The sequence below is a fragment of the Rhinopithecus roxellana genome, unplaced genomic scaffold (genome assembly GCF_007565055.1).
Source record: "Rhinopithecus roxellana isolate Shanxi Qingling unplaced genomic scaffold, ASM756505v1 contig1372, whole genome shotgun sequence".
NCBI lineage: Eukaryota > Metazoa > Chordata > Mammalia > Primates > Cercopithecidae > Rhinopithecus > Rhinopithecus roxellana.
This window is the reverse complement of record NW_022141655.1, coordinates 20,067-44,296: the sequence shown is the minus strand read 5'-3', so window position 1 is coordinate 44,296 and position 24,230 is coordinate 20,067. Positions and strand designations below refer to the sequence as shown.

The window sequence follows — 24,230 nt, the reverse complement described above, 5'->3', positions numbered from 1 at the left end:
TATTAGGTCTATATTTTATACCTATATCTATTATGTCCATTATGTCTATATTTTATACCTATATCTATTATATCTATTTTGTGTATATTTTATACCTATATCTATAATATCTCTTAGGTCTATATTTTATACCTATATCTATTATGTATATATTTCATACCTATATCTATTTTGTCTACTGTGTCTATATTTTATACGTATATCTATTATATCTATTATGTCTATATTTTATATCTATATCTATTATATCTATTATGTCTACATTTTATACGTATATCTATTATATGTATTATGTCTATATTTTATACCTATATCTATGATATCCTTTATGTCTACATTTTATACCTATATCTATTATATCTCTTATGTCTATATTTTGTACCTATATCTATTATGTCTATATTTTATACCTGTATCTATTATATCTATTATGTCTATATTTTATACCTCTGTCTATTATATCTATTATGTCTATATTTTATACCTTTGTCTATTATATCTATTCTGTCTATATTTTATACATATAGATATTATGTTTATATTTTATACCTATATCTATTATATCTATTATATCTATAGTTCATGCCTATATCTATTGTTTCTATATTTTATACCTATGTCTATTATAACTCTTATGCCTATATTTTATTTTATGTTTTTATTTTTTATTTTTTGAGACAGAGTGTCGCTCTGTCGTCCAGGCTGGAGTGCAGTGGCCGGATCTCAGCTCACTGCAAGCTCCGCCTCCTGGATTTAAGCCATTCTCCTGCCTCAGCCTCCCGAGTAGCTGGGACTACAGGCGCCTGTCACCTCGCCCGGCTATTATTTGTATTTTTTGTAAAGACGAGGTTTCACCGAGTTAGCCAGGAGGGTCTCGAAGTCCTGACCTCGTGATCCGCCCGTTTCGGCCTCCCAAAGTGCTGGGAATACAGGGGTGAGGCACCGCGCCCGGCCTTATGCCTATATTTTATAACAATATCTATTATACCTCTTATGTCTATATTTTATACCTGTGTCTATTATGTCTATATTTTATACCTCGATCTATTATATCTATTATGTCTATATTTGATACCTATATCGATTATATCTCTTATGTCTATATTTGATACATATATCTATTATAAATATTATGCCCATATTTTACACCTATAGCTATTATGTCTATATTTTATACCTATATCTATTATATCTATTTTGTCTATATTTTAAACCTATGTCTATTATGTCTATATTTTATACCTATATCGATTATATCTATTATGTCTATATTTTATACCTCTATCTATTATATCTAATATGTCTATATTTTCTACGTATATCTATTATATCTATTATGTCTATATTTTATATCTATGTCTATTATAACTATTATGTCTATATTTTATACCTATTCTTATTATATCTATTATGTCTACATTTAATACATCTATCTATTATATCTATAATGTCGATATTTTATACCTATATCTATTATGTCTATTATGTGTATATTTTATACCCATATCTATTATGTCTATATTTTATATCTATATCTTTTATATCTACTATATATTTTATTCGTATATGTATTACATATATTATGTCTATTTTTTATACCTATATCTATTCTACCTTTTATGTTTATATTTTATACGTATATCTATTATATCTATATTTTATACCTGTATCTATTATATGTATTATGTCTGTATTTTATACCTATATCTATTATACCTATAATGTCTATATTTTATACCTATAAATAGTATATCTATTATGTCTGTATTTTATACCTATATCTCTTATATCCGTTATAACTAAATTTTTTACCTGTATCTATTATTTATATATTTTATACCTCTATCTATTATATGTATCATGTCTATCTTTTATACCTGTATCTATTATATCTATTATGTCTATATTTTAACTATATCTGTTATATCTATTATGTCTGTATTTCATACCAATATTTATTATATCTATTATGTCTACATCTATTGTATCTATCATGTTTATATTTTATACCTATATCTGTTATATCTATTATTTCTATGTTTTATACCTATATCTATTATATCTATTATGTCTATATTTTATATCTATGTCTATTATAACTATGATGTCTATATTTTATAACTATATCTGTTATATCTCTTCTGTCTATATTTTATACCTATATATATTATGTCTATATTTCATACTTAGTCTATTATATCTATTATGTCTATATTTTATACTTAAATGTATTATATCTATTATGTCTATATTTCATACCTATATCTATTATATCTATTATGTTTATATTTTATAATTATATCTATTATATCTATATTTTAAACCTGTATGTATTATAACTATTATATCTATATTTTATATCTACATCTATTATGTCTCTATTTTATACGGATGCCTATTATATCTATTATGTCTACATTTTATACCTATGTCTCTTATATCTATTATGTCTATATTTTATAGCTATACTTATTATATCTATTATGTCTACATATTATACATCTATGTATTGTATCTATTATATCTATATTTTATACCTATATCTATTATGTCTATTATATGTATTTTATACTTGTATTTGTTATATCTATATTTTATACCTATCTCTATTATGTCTATATTTTATACCTATATCTATTATATCTATTATGTCTATATTTTATACCTATATCTATTATATCTATTATGTCTATACGTTTATACCTATATCTATTATATCTACTATGTCAAATATTTTATACCTATATCTATTATGTCTATTTTTTATACCTATATCCATTATATCAAATATATCCATATTTTATAACTATATCTAATATATCTATATTTTATACCTATATGTGTTATATCTTTATATCTATATTTTATACCTATATCTATTATATCTATTATATCTATATTTTAACTATACCTGTTGTATCTATTATATCTATATTTGATTCCAATATCCATTATACCTATTATGTCTATATCTATTATATCGATTATGTCTATATTTTATACCTATATCTATTATATCTATTATGTCTATATTTTATACCTATGTCTATTATATCTATTATGTCTATATTTTATAACTGTATCCCATATGTCTATATTTTAAACCTATATCTATTATAACGATTATGTCTATATTTTAGAAGTATATCTGTTAAATCTATTCTGTCTCTATTTTACACCGATATCTATTATGTGTATATTTCATACCTATATCTATTATATCTATTATGTCTATATTTTATACCTATATCTATTATATCTATTATGTCTATATTTTTTACCTATATCTATTATATCTATTATGTCCATATTTTATACGTATATCTATTATATCTATTATGTCTATATTTTATTCCTTTATCTATTATATCTATTATGTGCATATTTTATACGTATATCTATTATATCAATTATGTCTATATTTTGTATCGATATCTATTATATTTATTTTGTCTACATATTATACCTATGTCTATTATATCTATTATGTCTATATTTTATACCTATATCTATTATATCTATATTTTATACCTATTTCTATATCTATTATGTCCATATTTTATACCTTTATTATATCTATTATGTGTATATTTTATAACTCTATCAATTCTATTATGTCTATATTTTATACCTCTATTATATCTTTTATGTCTATATTTTATACCTATATCTATTATATCTATTATGTCTATATTTTATACCTATATCTCTTATATCTATTATATCTATATTTTACATCTATATCTATTTTAATTATATTTTATACCTATATCTCTTGTATCTCTATTTTAAACCTATATCTATTATATCTATTATATTTATTTTTTATAATTATACCTATTATATCTATATTTTATTCCTGTATCTCTTATATCTATTATATGTATATTTTATACCTATATCTATTATATCTATATTTTATACCTATGTCTATTATATCTATTATGTCTATATTTTATACCTATATGTATCATATCTACTATGTCTGTATTTTATACCTATCTATATTAAGCCTATATTTTATACCTATATTTATTATATCTATTATGTCTATATTTTATACCTATCTCTATTATGTCTATATTTTATACCTATATCTATTGTGTCTATATTTTATACCCCATCTGTTATATCTTTTATGTCTATATTTTATACCGATATCTATTGTATCTATTATGTCTATATTTTATACCTATGTCTATTACATCTATTATGTCTATATTTTATATCTATATCTATAATATCTATTATGTCTGTATTTCATACCTATATCTATTATATCTATTTTGTCTGTATTTTATACCTCTATCCATGATATCTATTATGTCCATATTTTATACCTATACCTATTTTGTCTATATTTTATATCTATATCTATTATATCTACTGTGTCTATATTTTATTCGTATGCGTATTGTATATATGAGGTCTATCTATTATACCTTTATTTTTTCTATCTTTTACGTTTATATTTCTTACGTATATCTATTATATCTATATTTTATACCTGTATCTATTATATGTATTATGTCTATATTTTATACCTATATCTATTATACCTATAATGTCTATATTTTATCCCTATATCTAGTATATCTATTATGTCTGTATTTCATACCTAGATCTATTATATCCATTATATCTGTATTTTATACCTGTATCTATTATTTCTATATTTTATACCTGTATCTATTATATCTACTATGTCTATCTTTCATACGTATATCTATTATATCTATTATGTCTATATTTTATACCTGTATCTATAATATCTATTATGTCTATATTTTATACCTATATCTATTATATCTATTATGTCTGTATTTTAACTGTATCTTATATCTATTTTGTCTATATTTCATACCAATATCTATTATGTCTTTATTTCATATCTAATCTATTATATCTATTATGACTACATTTTATACCTATATGTATTATATCTATTATGTCTATATTTTATACCGATATCTAATATGCCTATATTTTATACCTATACATGTTATATCTTTTAAGTCTATATTTTATACCTATATCTATTATATATATTTTGTCTATTTTTTATACCTATGTCTATTATATCTGTTACTTCTATATTTTATGCCTATATGTATTATCTATTATGTCTGTTTTTACCTATATCTATTATATCTATTATGTCTATATTTTATACCTATATCTATTATATCTATTATGTGTACATTTTATTCCTATATCTATTATATCTATTATGTCTATATTTTATACCTTTATCTATTATATCTATTATGTCTATATTTTATACCTCTATCTATTATATCTATTATGTCTATATTTTATAACTATATCTCTCATACCTATTAGGTCTATATTTTATACCTATATCTATTATATCTATTATGTCTATATTTTATAGCTCTATCTATTATATCTATTATGTCTATATTTTATACCTCTATCTATTATATCTATTATGTTTATATTTTATACCTATATCTTTTACACCTATTGGGTCTATATTTTATACCTATATCTATTATATCTATTATGTCTATATTTTATACGTATATCTATTTTATCTATTATGTCTATATTTTATACCTATATCTATTATATCTATTATGTGTATATTTTATACCTGTATCTGTTATAACTATTATATCTATATTTTTTATCTATATCTATTATATCTATATTTTATACTTATGCCTATAATATCTATTATGTCTATATTTTATACCTATGTCTATTATATCTATTAAGTCTATATTTTAAACCTATACTTATTATAGCTCTTATGTCTACATTTTATACATCTCTCTATTGTATCTATTATGTCTATATTATATACCTATATCTATTATGTTATTTATGTGTATATTTTAAACCTGTATCTTTTATATCTATATTTTATGCCTATATCAATTATATCTATATTTTATACGTATATCTATTATATCTATTATATCTATATTTTATACCTATATCTATTATGTCTATATTTCATACCTTTATCTATTATATCCATTATGTCTGTATTTTACTCCTTTATCTATTATGTCTATATTTTACCTATATGTATTCAATCTATTATGTCTATATTTGATACGTACATCTATTATATCTATTCTGTCTATATTTTATACCTATATATATTATAACTATTATGTCTATATTTTATACCTATATCTATTACATCTATTATGTCTATATTTTATACCGATATTTATTATGTCTATATTTTATACCTAGGTTTATTATATGTATTATGTCTATATTTTATACCTATACGTATTATATCTATTATGTCTATATTTTATACCTATATCTATATCTATTATGTCTGTATTTTATACCTATATCTATTATGTCTATGTTTTAAACCTATATCTATTATATCTTTTATGTCTATATTTTATACCTATATCTATTATGATTATTATGTCTATATTTTACCTCTAGCAATAGTATCTATTATGTCTATATTTTATACATCTATCTATTATGTCTATTATGTCGTACTTTGTACCTCTATGCATCATATATATTATGTCTATATTTTATACCTATATCTGTTATATCTATTATGTCTATATTTTATACTTATCTATTATACCTATTATGTCTATATTTTATACCTATATCTATTATATCTATTATGTCTGTATTTTACCTCTATCTATTATATCTATTATATCTATAATTTATACATCTATCTATTATGTCTACTATGTCTATATGTTATACCTTTATCTATTATATCTATTAGGTCTATATTTTATACCTCTATCTCTTATATCTATTGTGTCGATATTTTATACCTCTATCTATTATATCTATTATGTCTATATTTTATACCTTTATCTATTATATCTATTATGTCTGTATCAATTATATCTATTATGTCTATATTTTATACCTATATCTATTATATCAATTATGTCTATATTTCATACCTATATTTATTATATATATTATATCTATATTTTATACCTATATCTATTATGTCCGTATTTTATACTTATAGCTATTATATCTATATTTTGTACCTATATCAATTATATCTATTTTATCTATATTTACACCTATATCAATTATATCTATTATGTCTATATTTATACCTATATCTATTATAACTATTATGTCTATATATTATAACTATATATTATGTCTATATATAAACCTATATGTATTATATCTATTCTGTGTATATTTTATACGTATATTTATTATATCTTTATGTCTATATTTTATACCTATATCTATTATGTCTATATCTTATAGCTATATACATTACATCTATTATGTCTATATTTTATAACTATATCTATTATATCTATTATGTCTAAATATTATACGTATATCTATTATGTCTATATTTTATACGAATATCTATTATGTCTATATTTCATACCTACATCTATTATATATATTATGTCTATATTTTATACCTATATCTATTATATCTAATATGTCTATATTTTATACCTATGTCTTTTATGTCTATATTTTATACCTATATCTATTATATCTATTATGTCTATATTTTATACCTATATTTATTATATCTATTATGTCTATATTTTATACCTATATCTATTATATGTATTATGTCTGTATTCTGTACCTATATCTAGTATATCTATTATGCCAACATTTTATACCTATGTCTATTGTATCCATTATGTCTATACTTTATACTTATATCTTTTTTATCTATTATGTCTACATTTTACACCGATATCTATTATATCTATTATGACTATATTTTATACCTCTATCAATTATATCTATTATGTCTATATTTCATACCTATATCTATTACATCCTTTATGTCTATATTTTATACCTATATCTATTTTATCTATTATGTCTATATTTCATACCTATATCTATTATGTTTATATTTTTTCCCTATATCTATTATATCTATTATGTCTCTATTTTATACCTATATCTACTATATCTATTTTGTCTACATTATATACGTACATCTATTATATCTATTATGTCTCTATTTTATACCTATATGTATTATATCTATTATGTCTATACTTTAGACCTATATCTATTATATCTATTATGTCTATATTTTATAGCTATATCTATTATATTCATTATATCTATATTTTATACATATATCTATTATATACATTATATCTATATTTTATATCTGTATCTATTATGTCTCTGTTTTATACCTATATCTATTATATCTGTTATATTTATATTATATAACTGTATCTATTATATCTGTATTTTGTACCTATATCAATTATATCTATATTTTATACCTGTATCTATTATATCTATTATGTCTATATTATATACCTATATCTGTTATTTCGATTGTGTCCATATTTTATACCTATATCTATTATATCTGTATTTTAAACCCATGTCTATTATATCTATATTTTATACCTACATCTTTTATAACTATTATGTCTACATTTTATAAATATATATATTATATCTATTATGTCTATATTTTATAGCTATATCTATAATGTCTATATTGTATACATATATCTATTATATCTATTTTGTCTATATTTTGTACCTGTACCTATTATGTCTATATTTTATACCTATATCTGTTATAACTATTTCGTCTATATTTTATACCTATATCTATTATGTCTATATGTTATACCTGTATCTGTTATATCCATTATGGCTATATTTTTTACCTATATCTATTATATTTATTATGTCTATGTTTTATACCTATATCTATTATATCTATTATTTCTATATTTTATATGTATATCTATTATATCTATTACTCCTATATTTTATACCTATATCTATTATATCATTTAAGTCTATATTTTATAGCTATATCTATTATATCTATTATGTCTATATTTTATATGTACATTGATTATATCCATTATGTTTATATTTTATACCTTTATCTATTATATCTATTATGTCTACATTTTTACCTTTATCGATTATATCTGTTATGTCTATATTTTACACCTATATCTATTATATCTGTTATGTCTATATTTTATACCTATATCTATTATGCCTATATTTTATACCTATATCTATTATATCTCTTATGTCTATATTTTATACCTATATCGATTATATCTGTATTTTATACCTATACGTATTATATCTATTATAACTATATTCTATATCTATATCTCTTATATCTATTATGTCTATATTTTATACCTATATCTATTATACCTATTATGTCTATATTTCATACCTATGTCGTTTATACATATTGTCCATATTTTATACCTCTATTATATCTATGATGTCTATATTTTATACCTATATCTATTATATCTATTATGTCGGTATTTTATACCTATATCTATTATGGCTATATTTTAAAGCAATATCTATTATATCAGTTATGTCTATATCTATTATATCTATTATGTCTATATTTTTTACCTATATCTATTATATCTGTTGTGTCTATATGTGATACCTACATCTATTATATCTATTATGTCTATATTTTATACCTACATCTATTATATCTATTATGTCTATATTTTATACCTATATCTATCATATCTGTATTATATCTGTATCTATTATATCTATTATGTCTATATTATATACCTATATCTGTTATATCGATTGTGTCCATATTTTATACTTATATCTATTATATCTGTATTTTATACCCATGTCTCTTATATCTATATTTTATACCTATATCTATTATAACTATAATGTCTACATTTTATAACTATATATTATGTCTATATTTTACAACTATATCTATTATATCTATTATGTCTATATTTTATAACTATATATTATGTCTGTATTTTATATCTATATCCATTATATATATTATCTCTATAGTTTATATCTATATCTATTTTGTCTATATATTTCACCTATATCTATTATATCTATTCTGTGTATATTTTATACATATATCTATTATATTTTTATATCTATATTTTACACCTATATCTATTGTGTCTATATTTTATACTTATATCTATTATACATATTATGTCTATATTTTATACCTATATCTATTATATCTATTATGTCTAAATATTATACCTATATCTATTATGTCTATATTTTATACCTATATCTATTATAATTATTATGTCTATATTTTATAACTATATATTATGTCTATATATAAACCTATATGTATTATATCTATTCTGTGTATATTTTAAACGTATATTTATTATATCTTTATGTCTATATTTTATACCTATATCTATTATGTCTATATCTTATACCTTTATCCATTATATCTATTATGTCTATATTTTATACCTATATCTATTATATCTATTATGTCTAAATATTATACCTATATCTATTATGTCTATATTTTATACGAATATCTATTATGTCTATATTTCATACCTACATCTATTATATCTATTATGGATATATTTTATACGAATATCTATTATGTCTATATTTCACACCTACATCTATTATATCTATTTGGTCTATATTTTATACCTATATCTATTATATCTATTATGTCTATATATTATACCTATGTCTTTTATGTCTATATTTTATACCTATATCTATTATATCTATTATGTCTATATTTTATACCTATATTTATTATATGTATTATGTCTATATTTTATACCTATATCTATTATATCTATTATGTCTGTATTCTGTACCTATGTCTAGTATATCTATTATTCCTATATTTTATACCTATGTCTATTGTATCTATTATGTCTATATTTTATACTTATATCTTTTGTATCTATTATGTCTATATTTTATACCGATATCTATTATATCTAGTATGTACTCTACTTTATACCTATATCTATTATGTCTATATTTTATTCCTGTATCGATTATATTTATTATGTCTATATTTTATACCTATATCTATTATATCACTCAGGTCTATATTTTTTACGTATATCTATTATATCTATATTTTATACCTATATCTATTATATCTATTGTGTGTATATTTCCTACCTATATCTATCAAATCTATTATGTCTCTATTTTATACCTATATTTGTTATATCTTTTATGTCTATATTTTATATGTATGTCTATTATATTCATGACTTTATCTATTATATCTATCATGTCTGTATTGTATTCCTATATCTATTATTTCTATTATGTCTATATTTGATACCTATATCTATTATATCTATTATGTGTATATTTTATACCTGTATCTATTATATCTATTATATCTATATTTTATACCTATATCTATTATAACTATATTTTATACCGATATCTATTATATGTATATTTTATACCTTTATTATATCTAGTATATCTATATTTTATAATTATATCTATTATATCTGTATTTTATACCTATATCTATTACATCTTTTATGTCTCTATATTATACCTATATCCATAATATCTATGATGTCTGTATTTCATACCTATATCTATTATATCTATTATGGCTATATTTTATACCTATATCTAATATATCTATTATGTCTATATTTCATAACTGTATCTATTATGTTATGTGTATATTTTAAAGGTATATCTATTATGTCTATATTTTATACCTTTATATATTATATCTATTATGTCTATATTTTATACCTATGTCTTTTATGTCTATATTGTATACCTATATCTATTATATCTATTATGTCTATATTGTATACCTATATCTATTATATCTATTATGTCTGTATTTTATACCTATATATATTATATCTATTATGTCTATATTTTTTAACTATATCTCCTATATGTATGATGTATATATTTTATACCTATATCGATTATGTCTTTATTTTATACCTTTCTCTATTCTATCTATTCTATCTATATTTTATATCTATATCTATTACGTCTATATTTTATACCTATATCTATTATATCGATGATGTCTATATTTTATTCGTATATGTATTATATCTCTTATGTCTATATTTTATCCCTATATCTATTATATCTATTATGTCTACATTTTATACCTGTATCTATTATATCTATTATGTGTATATTTAATACTTATATCTATTATATCTATTATGTCTGTATTTTATACCTATATCTATTATGTCTATATTTTATACCTATATCTATTGTATCTATTATGTCTATATTCTATACGTATATCTATTATATATATTATATATATTCTATAGGTATATCTATTATATATTGTCTATATATTATACCTATATCTATTATATCTATTATGTATATATTTTGTACCTATATCTATTATATCTATATTTTATACCTATGTCTATTATATCTATTATATCTATATTTTATACCTATATCTATCAAATATATTATGTCTCTATTTTATATCTATATTTGTTATATCTTTTAGGTCTATATTTTATTCCTTTATCTATTATATCTATTAAATCTATATTTTATACCTATATCTATTATATGTATATTTTAAACGTATATCTATTATATCTATTTTATCTATATTTTGTACCTATAACTATTATATCTATATTTTATACCTGTATCTATTATATCTATTATGTCTATATTTTATAACTATATCTCTTATATCTATTATGTATATATGTGTATATTATATCTATTATATCTATCATATGTATTATGTCTATGTTTTACCAATATCTATACCTATATACCTATATCTATTATATCTTTTATATCTATTATATCTATATTTTATACATATATCTATTATATCCATATTTTGTACCTGTGTTTATTATATCTATTATGTCTATATTTTATACCTATATCTATTATATCTATTATGTCTATATTTCATACCTATATCTATCATATCTATTATGTCTACATTTTATTTCTATATCTATTATGTCTATATTTTATACATATATCTATTATATCAACTATGTGTATATTTTATATGTATATATATTATGTCTATATGTTATACCTATATCTATTATATCTAATATGTCTATGTTTTATACCTATATCTATTATATCTCTAATGTCTATATTTTATACTTTTATCTATTATAACCATATTTTATATCTATATATATCTATATTTTATACATATATATATTGTATCTATTATGTCTATATTTTATACCTCTCTTATATCTATTATATCTATATTTTATACCTATATCGATTATATCTATTATTTCTGTACCTGTATTTATTATATCTCATGCATATATTATAAACCTATATCTATTATGTCTCTATTTTATACCTAGATCTACTATGCCCATATTTCATAAGTATATCTATTATATCTATTATGTCTGTATTTTTTTCCTATATCTATTATAACTATGATGGCTATATTTTATACCTATATCCATTATATCTGTTATATGTATATTTTATACCTATAGCTTTTACACCTATTTTTTATACCTATATCTATTATATCTATTATATTTCTAATTTATAATTATATGTATTATATCTACATTTTATACCTATATCTATTATATCTATTATATCTATATTTCATACCTATATCTATTATATTTACATTTTATACCTTTATCTATTATTCCTATTATATCTATATTTTATTACTGTATCTATTATATCTATATTTTATACCTATATTTATTTTATCTATTATGTCTTTATTTTATAGCTATACCTATTATGTCTCTTTTTTATACCTATATCTATTATATCTATTATGTCTCTATTTTATACCTGTATCTATTATATCTATTATGTCTACATATTATATCTATATCTATTATATCTATTATCTCTATATTTTATACCACACTCTATTATATCCACTATGTCTATTTTTTATACCTATATCTATTATATCTATTATGTCTCTGTTTTATACCTATACATATTATGTCTCTTTTTTATACCTATATCTATTATATCTATTATGTCTATATTTTATACCTATATCTATTATATCTATTATGTCTACATTTGACACCGATATCTATTATATCTATTATGTCTATATTTTATACCTCTATCTATTATATCTATTATTTCTATATTTCATACCTATATCTATTACATCCTTTATGTCTATATTTTATACCTATATCTATTTTATCTATTATGTCTATATTTCATACCTATATCTATTATGTTTATATTTTTTACCTATATCTATTATATCTATTATGTCTCTATTTTATACCTATATGTATTATATCTATTATGTCTATACTTTAGACCTATGTCTATTATATGTATTATGTGTATATTTTATAGCTATATCTATTATATTCATTTTATCTATATTTTATACATATATCTATTATATACATTATATCTATATTTTATATCTGTATCTATTATGTCTCTGTTTTATACCTATGTCTATTATATCTGTTATATTTATATTATATAACTGTATCTATTATATCTGTATTTTGTACCTATATCTATTATATCTATATTTTATACCTGTATCTATTATATCTATTATGTCTATATTATATACCTATATCTGTTATATCGATTATGTCCATATTCTATACCTATATCTATTATATCTGTATTTTATACCCATGTCTATTATATCTATATTTTATACCTATATCTTTTATCACTATTATGTCTACATTTTATAAATATATATATTATATCTATTATGTCTATATTTTATAGCTATATCTATTATGTCTATATTTTATACATATATCTATTATATCTATTATGTCTATATTTTGTACCTATACCTATTATGTCTATATTTTATACCTGTATCTATTATACCTATTTCGTCTATATTTTCTACCTATATCTATTATGTCTATATGTTATACCTGTATCTGTTATATCCATTATGGCTATATTTTTTACCTATATCTATTATATCTATTATGTCTATATTTTATAGCTATAGCTATTATATCTATTATATCTATATTTTATATATATATTGATTATATCTATTATGTTTATATTTTATACGTTTATCCATTATATCTATTATGTCTACATTTTTACCTTTATCTATTATACCTGTTATGTCTATATTTTATACCTATATCTTTTATGCCTATATTTTATACCTATATCTATTATATCTCTTATGTCTATATTTTATACCTATATCGATTATATCTGTATTTTATACCTATGCGTATTATATCTTTTATAGCTATATTCTATATCTATATCTCTTATATCTATTATGTCTATATTTTATACCTATATCTATTATACCTATTATGTCTATATTTCATACCTATGTCGTTTATACGTATTGTCCTTATTTTATACCTGTATTATATCTATGATGTCTATATTTTATACCTATATCTATTATATCTATTATGTCTGTATTTTATACCTATATCTATTATGGCTATATTTTAAAGCAATATCTATTATATCAGTTATGTCTATATCTATTATATCTATTATGTCTATATTTTTTACCTATATCTATTATATCTGTTGTGTCTATATGTGATACCTACATCTATTATATCTATTATGTCTATATTTTATACCTACATCTATTATATCTATTATGTCTATATTTTATACCTATATCTATCATATCTGTATTATATCTGTATCTATTATATCTATTATGTCTATATTATATACCTATATCTGTTATATCGATTGTGTCCATATTTTATACTTATATCTATTATATCTGTATTTTATACCCATGTCTCTTATATCTATATTTTATACCTGTATCTATTATAACTATTATGTCTATATTTTATAACTATACATTATGTCTATATTTTACACCTATATCTATTATATCTATTATGTCTCTATTTTATAACTATACATTATGTCTATATTTTATATCTATATCCATTATATATATGATCTCTATAGTTTATATCTATATCTATTATGTCTATATTTTACACCTATATCTATTATATCTATTCTGTGTATATTTTATAGGTATATCTATTATATTTTTATATCTATATTTTACACCTATATCTATTGTGTCTATATTTTATACCTATATCTATTATACATATTATGTCTATATTTTATACCTATATCTATTATATCTATTATGTCTAAATATTATACCTATATCTATTATGTCTATATTTTATACCTATATCTATTATGTCTATATTTTATACCTATATTTATAATATCTATTATGTCTATATTTTATTCCTATATCTGTTATACATATTATGTCAATGTTTTAAACCTATATCTATTATGTATATATTTTATACCTATATCTATTATATCTATTATGTCTATATTTTATACCTATATCTATTATATCGATTATGTCTATATTTTATACCTATATCTATTATATCTATTATGTCTATATTTTATACCTATATCTATTATAACTATATTTTATACCGATATCTATTATATCTATAGTTTATACCTTTATCTATAATATCTATTATATTTATATTTTATTATTATATCTATTATATCTATATTTTATACCTATATCTATTATATCTATTATATCTATATTTTATACCTATATCTATTATATCTATATTTTATATGTATATCTATTATATCTATTGTATCGGTATTTTATACCTATATCTCTTGTCTATATTTTATAACCCTATCTATTATATCTTTTATGTCTATATTTTATAACGATATCTATTATATCTATTACTTCTATATTTTATACCTATGTATATTACATCTATTTTGTCTATGTTTTATACCTATATCTATAATAACTATTATGTCTGTATTTCATACCTATATCTATTATATCTATTATGTCTATATTTTATACCTATATCTATTATGTCTATATTTTATACCTATATATATTATATCAACTATGGCTATATTTTATACCTATATCTATTATATCTATTATGTCTATATTTTATACCTATATCTGTTATAACAGTTATGGCTATATTTTTTAGGTATAACTATTATGTGTATATTTTATACCTATATCTATTATGTCTGTATTTTATACCTATATCTATTATGTCTATATTTTATACCTATTTCTATTATATCTATAATGTCTGTATTTTATACCTATATCTATATCTATTATGTCTATATTTTATACCTCTATCTATTATATCCATTATGTCTATGTTTTATACCTATATCTATTATATCTATTATGTCTCTATTTTATACCTATACCTATTATGTCTCCATTTATACCTACATTTTATATCTGTTATGTCTATATTTTATACCTATATCTATTATATCTGTTATATCTACATTTTACACCTATATCTATTTTATCTATTATGTCTATATTTTATACCTCTATCTATTATATCTATTATGTCTATATTTCATACCTATATCTATTATATCCTTTATGTCTATATTTTATACCTATATCTATTGTATCTATTATGTCTATATTTTATACCTATATCTATTATGTTTATATTTTTACATATATCTATTATATCTATAATGTCTCTATTTTATACCTATGTCTATTATATCTATTATGTGTATATTTTATACCTATATCTATTATATCCATTATATCTATATTTTATACATATATCCATTATATCCATTATAACTATATTTTATATCTGTATCTATTATGTCTGTGTTTTATACCTATGTCTATTATATCTGTTATATTTATATTATATAACTATATCTATTTTATGTGTATTTTATACCTATATCTATTATATCTATATTTTATACCTATATCTATTATATCTATATTTTATACCTGTATCTATTATATCTATTATGTCTATATTTGATACCTATATCTGTTATATCGATTATGTCCATATTTTATACCTATATCTATTATATCTATATTTTATACCCATATCTATTATAACTATATTTTATACCTATATCTATTATAACTATTATGTCTATATTTTATAACTATGTATATTACATCTATTATGTCTATATTTTATACCTATATCTATTATGTCTATATTTTATACATATATCTATTATATCTATTATGTCTATATTTTATACCTATATGTATTATACCTATTTCATCTATATTTTATACCTATATCTATTATGTCTGTATTTTATACATGTATCTATTATATCCATTATGTCTATATTTTATACCTATATCTATTATATCTATATTTTATACCTATATCTATTATATCTATTATGTCTATATTTTATACCTATATCTATTATAACTAGTATCTCTATATTGTATAACTATATCTGTTGTATCTAATGTCTCTATATTTTATACCTATATCTATTATGTATATATTTATATCTATATCTATTATATCTATTATGTCTGTATATTTTACCTATATCTATTATGTCTATATTTTATTTTATTTTATTTTTTTATTTAGAGAATACTTTATTAGTTTCTGTAATCAAACCCATGTAGATAAGACCTTACATATTTAATACAGTGCGTTACCCCTGTACAAATGGAAAAAATTAAGTTTAACATTTCTAGACCAATATGGCTGTTAATTTCTGTACAATGCCAACTCAACACACTAAACTGGGATACTTTTTCCAAAGTTGACAGCACAGCTAAAGTTTCCAAAAATTCAAATTATATATATATATGTATATATATATATTTATATAAAGAGACCAATAGCAGTATGTTATGCATCAATAGCAGCAACAGCTTTTCCAGGTTCTGCAGTCATCTGAATAAAATTATAGAGACATCCAGCACACTCCATTTAAAAAAAAGGGTGGGGGGGAAGGTAAAAAACAAAACCCCAGAAAATTGCAAAGTTCTGTTACTGTTGTGGTACCTGGCACCATTTTTTAAAATTAGCTTCTGAATCATCATCTGGAAATAAAACATTCTAGAATAACATCATTAAAAACAGCTCTGATAAAGCACGGTCACTACTACGTATCATAAAGCAGGTACAAGATATTTTACATTCACAGAGGTATGATACAGTACTGTCCTATATCTATAATACTAGAGGATACAATTAAAAAGGCATTATTTGAGACTTGATTCTACTTTTCCAGCAGAGGGCCCAAAGGATGGCATGACACAGCTCTGTAAAGAAATGCACCTTCTTAGGATTTCCTTTAATTAGTGGCACAGTTCTAGGTACTCACTGTTCTTCATAAACACCAGCTAAACACCAGCTAAAAACTGGTTAAAAAAAAAAAAAAAAGAAAAGAAAAAAAAAAAGAAAAAAGAAAAAGGAAAAAAGGAAAAAAACCCCAGAACCATGGGATTCATACAAAGATGACTGAGTGGGGCAAGGAAGACTCAACCTAACTAGCATTTTACCAAATCTGTCATGTTTGAATGGTTAGAGCTCCATGGAAGAAAGGAGATGCTAAGTAGCGCTTCAAAGCTTCGGACCACAACCAAACACAGCATCATTTCAAACAGAAGCAGTAGCCAAACACTGCTCACTATGATATGGTTCAAGGATGCTGACATCAATATTTACTCATCTGCTCATTCATCCAGGAAGAAGGGGAGATCAGTTACTACTGTACTTTGATTGTGTTCAACTCAATCACCATGTTATAAAAATAGCAAGCTGCCATAATAAAAAATAAGGCTCCTCTATCCAGCACCAGTTATCTTCAGTTCTTCACCTCCAAGCCTACAAATGCCATAACCATATCCAAGGAACATAAGGGAGCAAAAAAACCGCATCTGATGTATTAGCTGGGACCATCACACTGTTCAGGCTGAGCTATTCCTCTGCCGTGTTATTTTTCTTATATTTTTGGTGTTTCATCTAATCATAAGGATTTTTAGGTCTAAATTATATGCACTCCAAAAAATGGGTGCATATATTTATATATAAATTCTGACTGAAGATGCGTGGCCATCAACCGAGTGCATGTTATATAGTAGGTACAAGCTTGCAAAGCCTCATTTTTACTGGTACAGCAGCTATGTGTCAGTGTAAATTGCTCCTATGTCCCTTGTATATCTCCAAGCTCTGAACAGGATAATGTCACGGACCATTTTGCCCCTTTGGCTGCTGGCATTATCTGACTTAATTCTCCATGTTTTCCCTCCCCCCACCCCCAATCCCCTGCAATAAACCATAGCCTTTAAGATTTTGTTTCTTCGGTTTTGATTGCCTGAGGTTTGATTGGTCCAGTTCTAACAGGTTTGGTGGCTATGGAGGGTGCAGGGGGTGGCTTTTCTTCTACTTTTTCCTGACAGACACCAGGAGGGTCGGTCAGTGTTTCAGGAGGTTTACTTGAATCACTGTCCACTTTCTGGGCTTTGCCTCCTATCTGTTTGCTCTGTTGCTGTTCAGAGAAGAACCGTTGCGTGGACTGAAGAACCTCTGCTCTCTGCTTTGCCAACACCTAGGACCAAATGTCTTGTGGCTGAGTCCTCTTCCCACAGCTCTCTTCTGGGGTGCAAACTGTGTAGGAAACGGTTGTGTCATTCTCATAGTGGCAGGGGCTGACTGGAACTGCTTCTGGTAGACAATACTGTTCATTTTGCTGGACTGGCTGTTCGGACTTGTAGAAGTAGCCCGGAAGGGACTAGATGTTGGTGTGGTGCTTCTACCAGCGATTGGAGGTGTGCCTGGTTTTATATCAATGCCACTTCCAAAGGCTTTTAGTTCCATTTCAGACATTTTTCCTGTGGTTGCAATCATGCTATGCTGTGTTCCAGCAGGAATTAATCCTCTGAAAGGCTGGCTTCCTTGTGCAGGACGACTCAGACTCTGAGCCTGTGCTTGGGGAGTGGTATGCTGTAACGGGGACTGAAGAGTCTGAGGCAAAGCAATTAGAGGTTGCCCTGTAGATCCAAAATTAGGCAAGGAAAGCTGGGATCCTGGTAAAGGTACTGTAACCTGCTGGAGAGCACTTGGTGACTGGGCAGTGTTATAAAAATTTGTCTGACCAGGCTGTTGTACTTGTCCAGAATAAAGATTTGAAGCCTGGGTAAGATTTGCTCTAGCCTGGAGAAGATGTGTGTCAATCAGCTGGGAACCTCCTAGTCCTGATGCCTGCCCCAGTTGATGTTCATACAATATGGGAATAGGCTGGGTATTTGATGTTTGCTGAAAGGCAAGACCAGATTGTGCCTTGGCAAGTTCTTGGTGTTGGACAGTTGGAAAGTTGTGAATAGCAGTCCCAGAAAGGACCACAGATGGCTGGGATAAACTGCTTTGCATAAAAGCTGGCTGAGATCTATATGGTTGAAGTGAAGAGCTGAACAATTCCTGAGCCTGGGAAACAGCAGGTCCAGCCCCCAAACTCAGTTGGGCTTGATGCTGCCCTTGCAGTGGTGCATAAATAGGGATTGGAATCTGCTGAACTGAAGTTGGCTGAGAGAGACCTGGTTGGAAACCCTGTTGTTGAGCCAAGGATGGTGGAGCCAATCGTGCATGCTGGGTATTAAATAAATGACTTGTGTCCATATAGAAGGCTGGGATTTGAGTTGCTGCAGACTGAGACACATAAACTTGCAGACTCTGTTGTTGCTGGGCAATAAGGGAAGGCATACAGCTTAACTGTGAAAAATGACTTGCAGAAGGCAGGCTGCTTGTCTGCAACTGCTGAGGTTTCACTTTACAAATATTTGGAGGGTCTGATGTGGTTGTAGATTTTGTGCTCAAAGAAGAGGTAGTGTATGTACCAGCTCCTGATAGTGATGTTGTAGGAGTGACTGAAGCAACAGGAATCTGGGGCATCGATGCACTTGAGAACGAATTATAATTAGCAGTGCTTGGTGCACTGGCACTACTGCTGACTCCAGTTGCAATTGGAGGTGCTGTGGAAGTTACTGGAGACCCCTTTTCCCTTACATTTGGAGAATTCTCCCATTCCTTGCGTGCAGACTCCATCTTGAAGGTGAGGCTGAAAGTAGTGGGAGGAACTGAAGTTAGGCTGGAGCTCTGTTGTATAGTCTCTCTCTTAGGGAGGGGAAGGGTGTTAGGCAGGGGCACATTATTAACCAAAGTATCCTCCATCTTTGTGTTATTAGTAGCCACAGTGTTAGGCAGAGAAGAAGAGGGTGTAGTATAGTCTGTTACAGACTCCTTTGCATTAGTACCATATTCTGCAGATGATACCGAGATCTATTATGTCTATATTTTATACCTATATCTATTATGTCTATATTTTATACCTCTATCTATTATATCTATTATGTCTGTATTTCATACCTGTATCTATTATATCTATTATGTCTATATTTTATACCTATAGCTCTTATGTCTACATTTTATACGTATATCTATTAATATGATTGTGTCTATATTTTATACTACATCTATTATGTCTATATTTTTATATATACCTATATCCATTATATCTATTATGTCCATATTATACCTATATCTATTTGTATCTATATTTGATATCTATATCCATTACATCATATTTTATATCTATATCTATTTATCTATTATGTCTATATTTTATAACTATATCTATTATCTATTATATCTATAATTTATACCTAAATCTATTATACTATATTTTATACCTATATTATTATATCTATATTTTATACCTATATCGATTATATATATTATATTTATATTTTTATAATTATATCTATTTATCTATATTTTATAACTATATCTATTATATCTATTGGTCTATATTTTATACCTGTATCTATATATCAATTTTTATACGTACATCTATTATATCTATTATATCTATATTTTATACCTATATCTATTATATCTATATTTTATACCTTATCTACTATCTATATGTCTATGTTTTATACCTATATCTATTATCTATTATATCTATATTTTACCTATATCTATTATTCTATTATGTCTATCTATATATCTATTATATCTATATTTCATACCTATATCTATTATATCTATATTAATACCTGTATCTATTATATCTATTATGTCTATGTTTTACACCTATATCTATTATATCTATTAGTCTATATTTTATACCTATATCTATCATATCTACTATGTCTATATGTTATAGCTATATATATCATATCTATTATGTCTATATTTTATGCCTATATCAATTATATCTATTATGTCTATATTTTATACCTATATCTATTATATCTGTTATGTCTATATTTTATAACTATATCTATTATATCTGTTATGTCTATATTTTATAACTATATATTATGTCTATATTTTATATCTATATCCATTATATATATTATGTCTTTACTTTATATCGAAATCTATTATGTCTATATTTTACACCTATATCTATTATATCTATTATGTCTATATTTTATACCTATATCTATTATATCTATTATGTCTATATTTTATACCTATATCTAGTATATCTATTATGTCTGTATTGTACACCTATATCTATTATATCTATTATGTCTATATTTTATACCTATATCTATTATATCTATTATGTCTGTATTGAAAACCTATATCTATTATATCTATGACGTCTATTTTTGATACCTATATCTATTATATCTCTTATGTCTATATATTATACCTATATCTATTATATCTATTATATCTATATTTTATACCTATATCTATTATAACTATATTTTATACCGATATCTATTATATCTATATTTTATACCTTTATCTATTATATCTATTATATTTATATTTTATAATTATAGCTATTACATCTATATTTTATACCTAAAACTATTATATCTATTATGTCTATATTTTATACCTATATCTATTCTGTCTATATTTTACCTATATCTATTATATCTATTATGTCTGTATTTTTTACCTATATCTATTATATCTCTTATGTCTATATTTTATACCTCTATCTATTATATCAATTATGTCTATATTTTATACCTATCTCTATTATATCTTTTATATCTATATTTTATACCTATATCTATTATATCTATTATGTCTATATTTTATACCGATAACTATTTTGTCTATATTTTCTACCTATATCTATTATATCTATTATGTTTATATTTTGTACCTATATCTATTATGTCTATATTGTATACCTTAATTTATTACATCTATTATGTCTATATTTTATAACTATATCTATTATATCTATTATGGCTATATTTTATACCTCTATCTATTATATCTATTATATCTATATTTTATAGCTATATCTATTATATCTGTATTTTATACCTGTATCTATTATGTCTATTATGTCTATGTTTTATACCTATATCTATTATATCTACTATGTCTTTATATATATATATTTTTTTATTATACTTTAAGTTCTATTATATATATTATGTCTATATTTTATACCTAAATCTATTATACCTATTATGTCTATATGTTATACCTATATCTAATATGTCTATATTTAATACCTATATCTATTATATCTATTATGTCAATATTTTATACGTATATCTATTATATCTATTATATCTATATTTTATACCTATATCTATT

At 22.7% G+C, this 24,230-nt stretch overlaps 1 pseudogene across 1 annotated transcript; it reads right to left on the bottom strand.

Annotated features, from left to right (window-relative positions):
* Nucleotides 1-19,636: 19,636 nt before the first annotated feature.
* On the bottom strand, nt 19,637-21,926 carry LOC115895713 (annotated as a pseudogene). Its single transcript, XR_004055850.1, has one exon. The product of XR_004055850.1 is annotated as a protein PRRC2C pseudogene (transcript).
* Between the last annotated feature and the right edge of the window lie 2,304 nt (nt 21,927-24,230).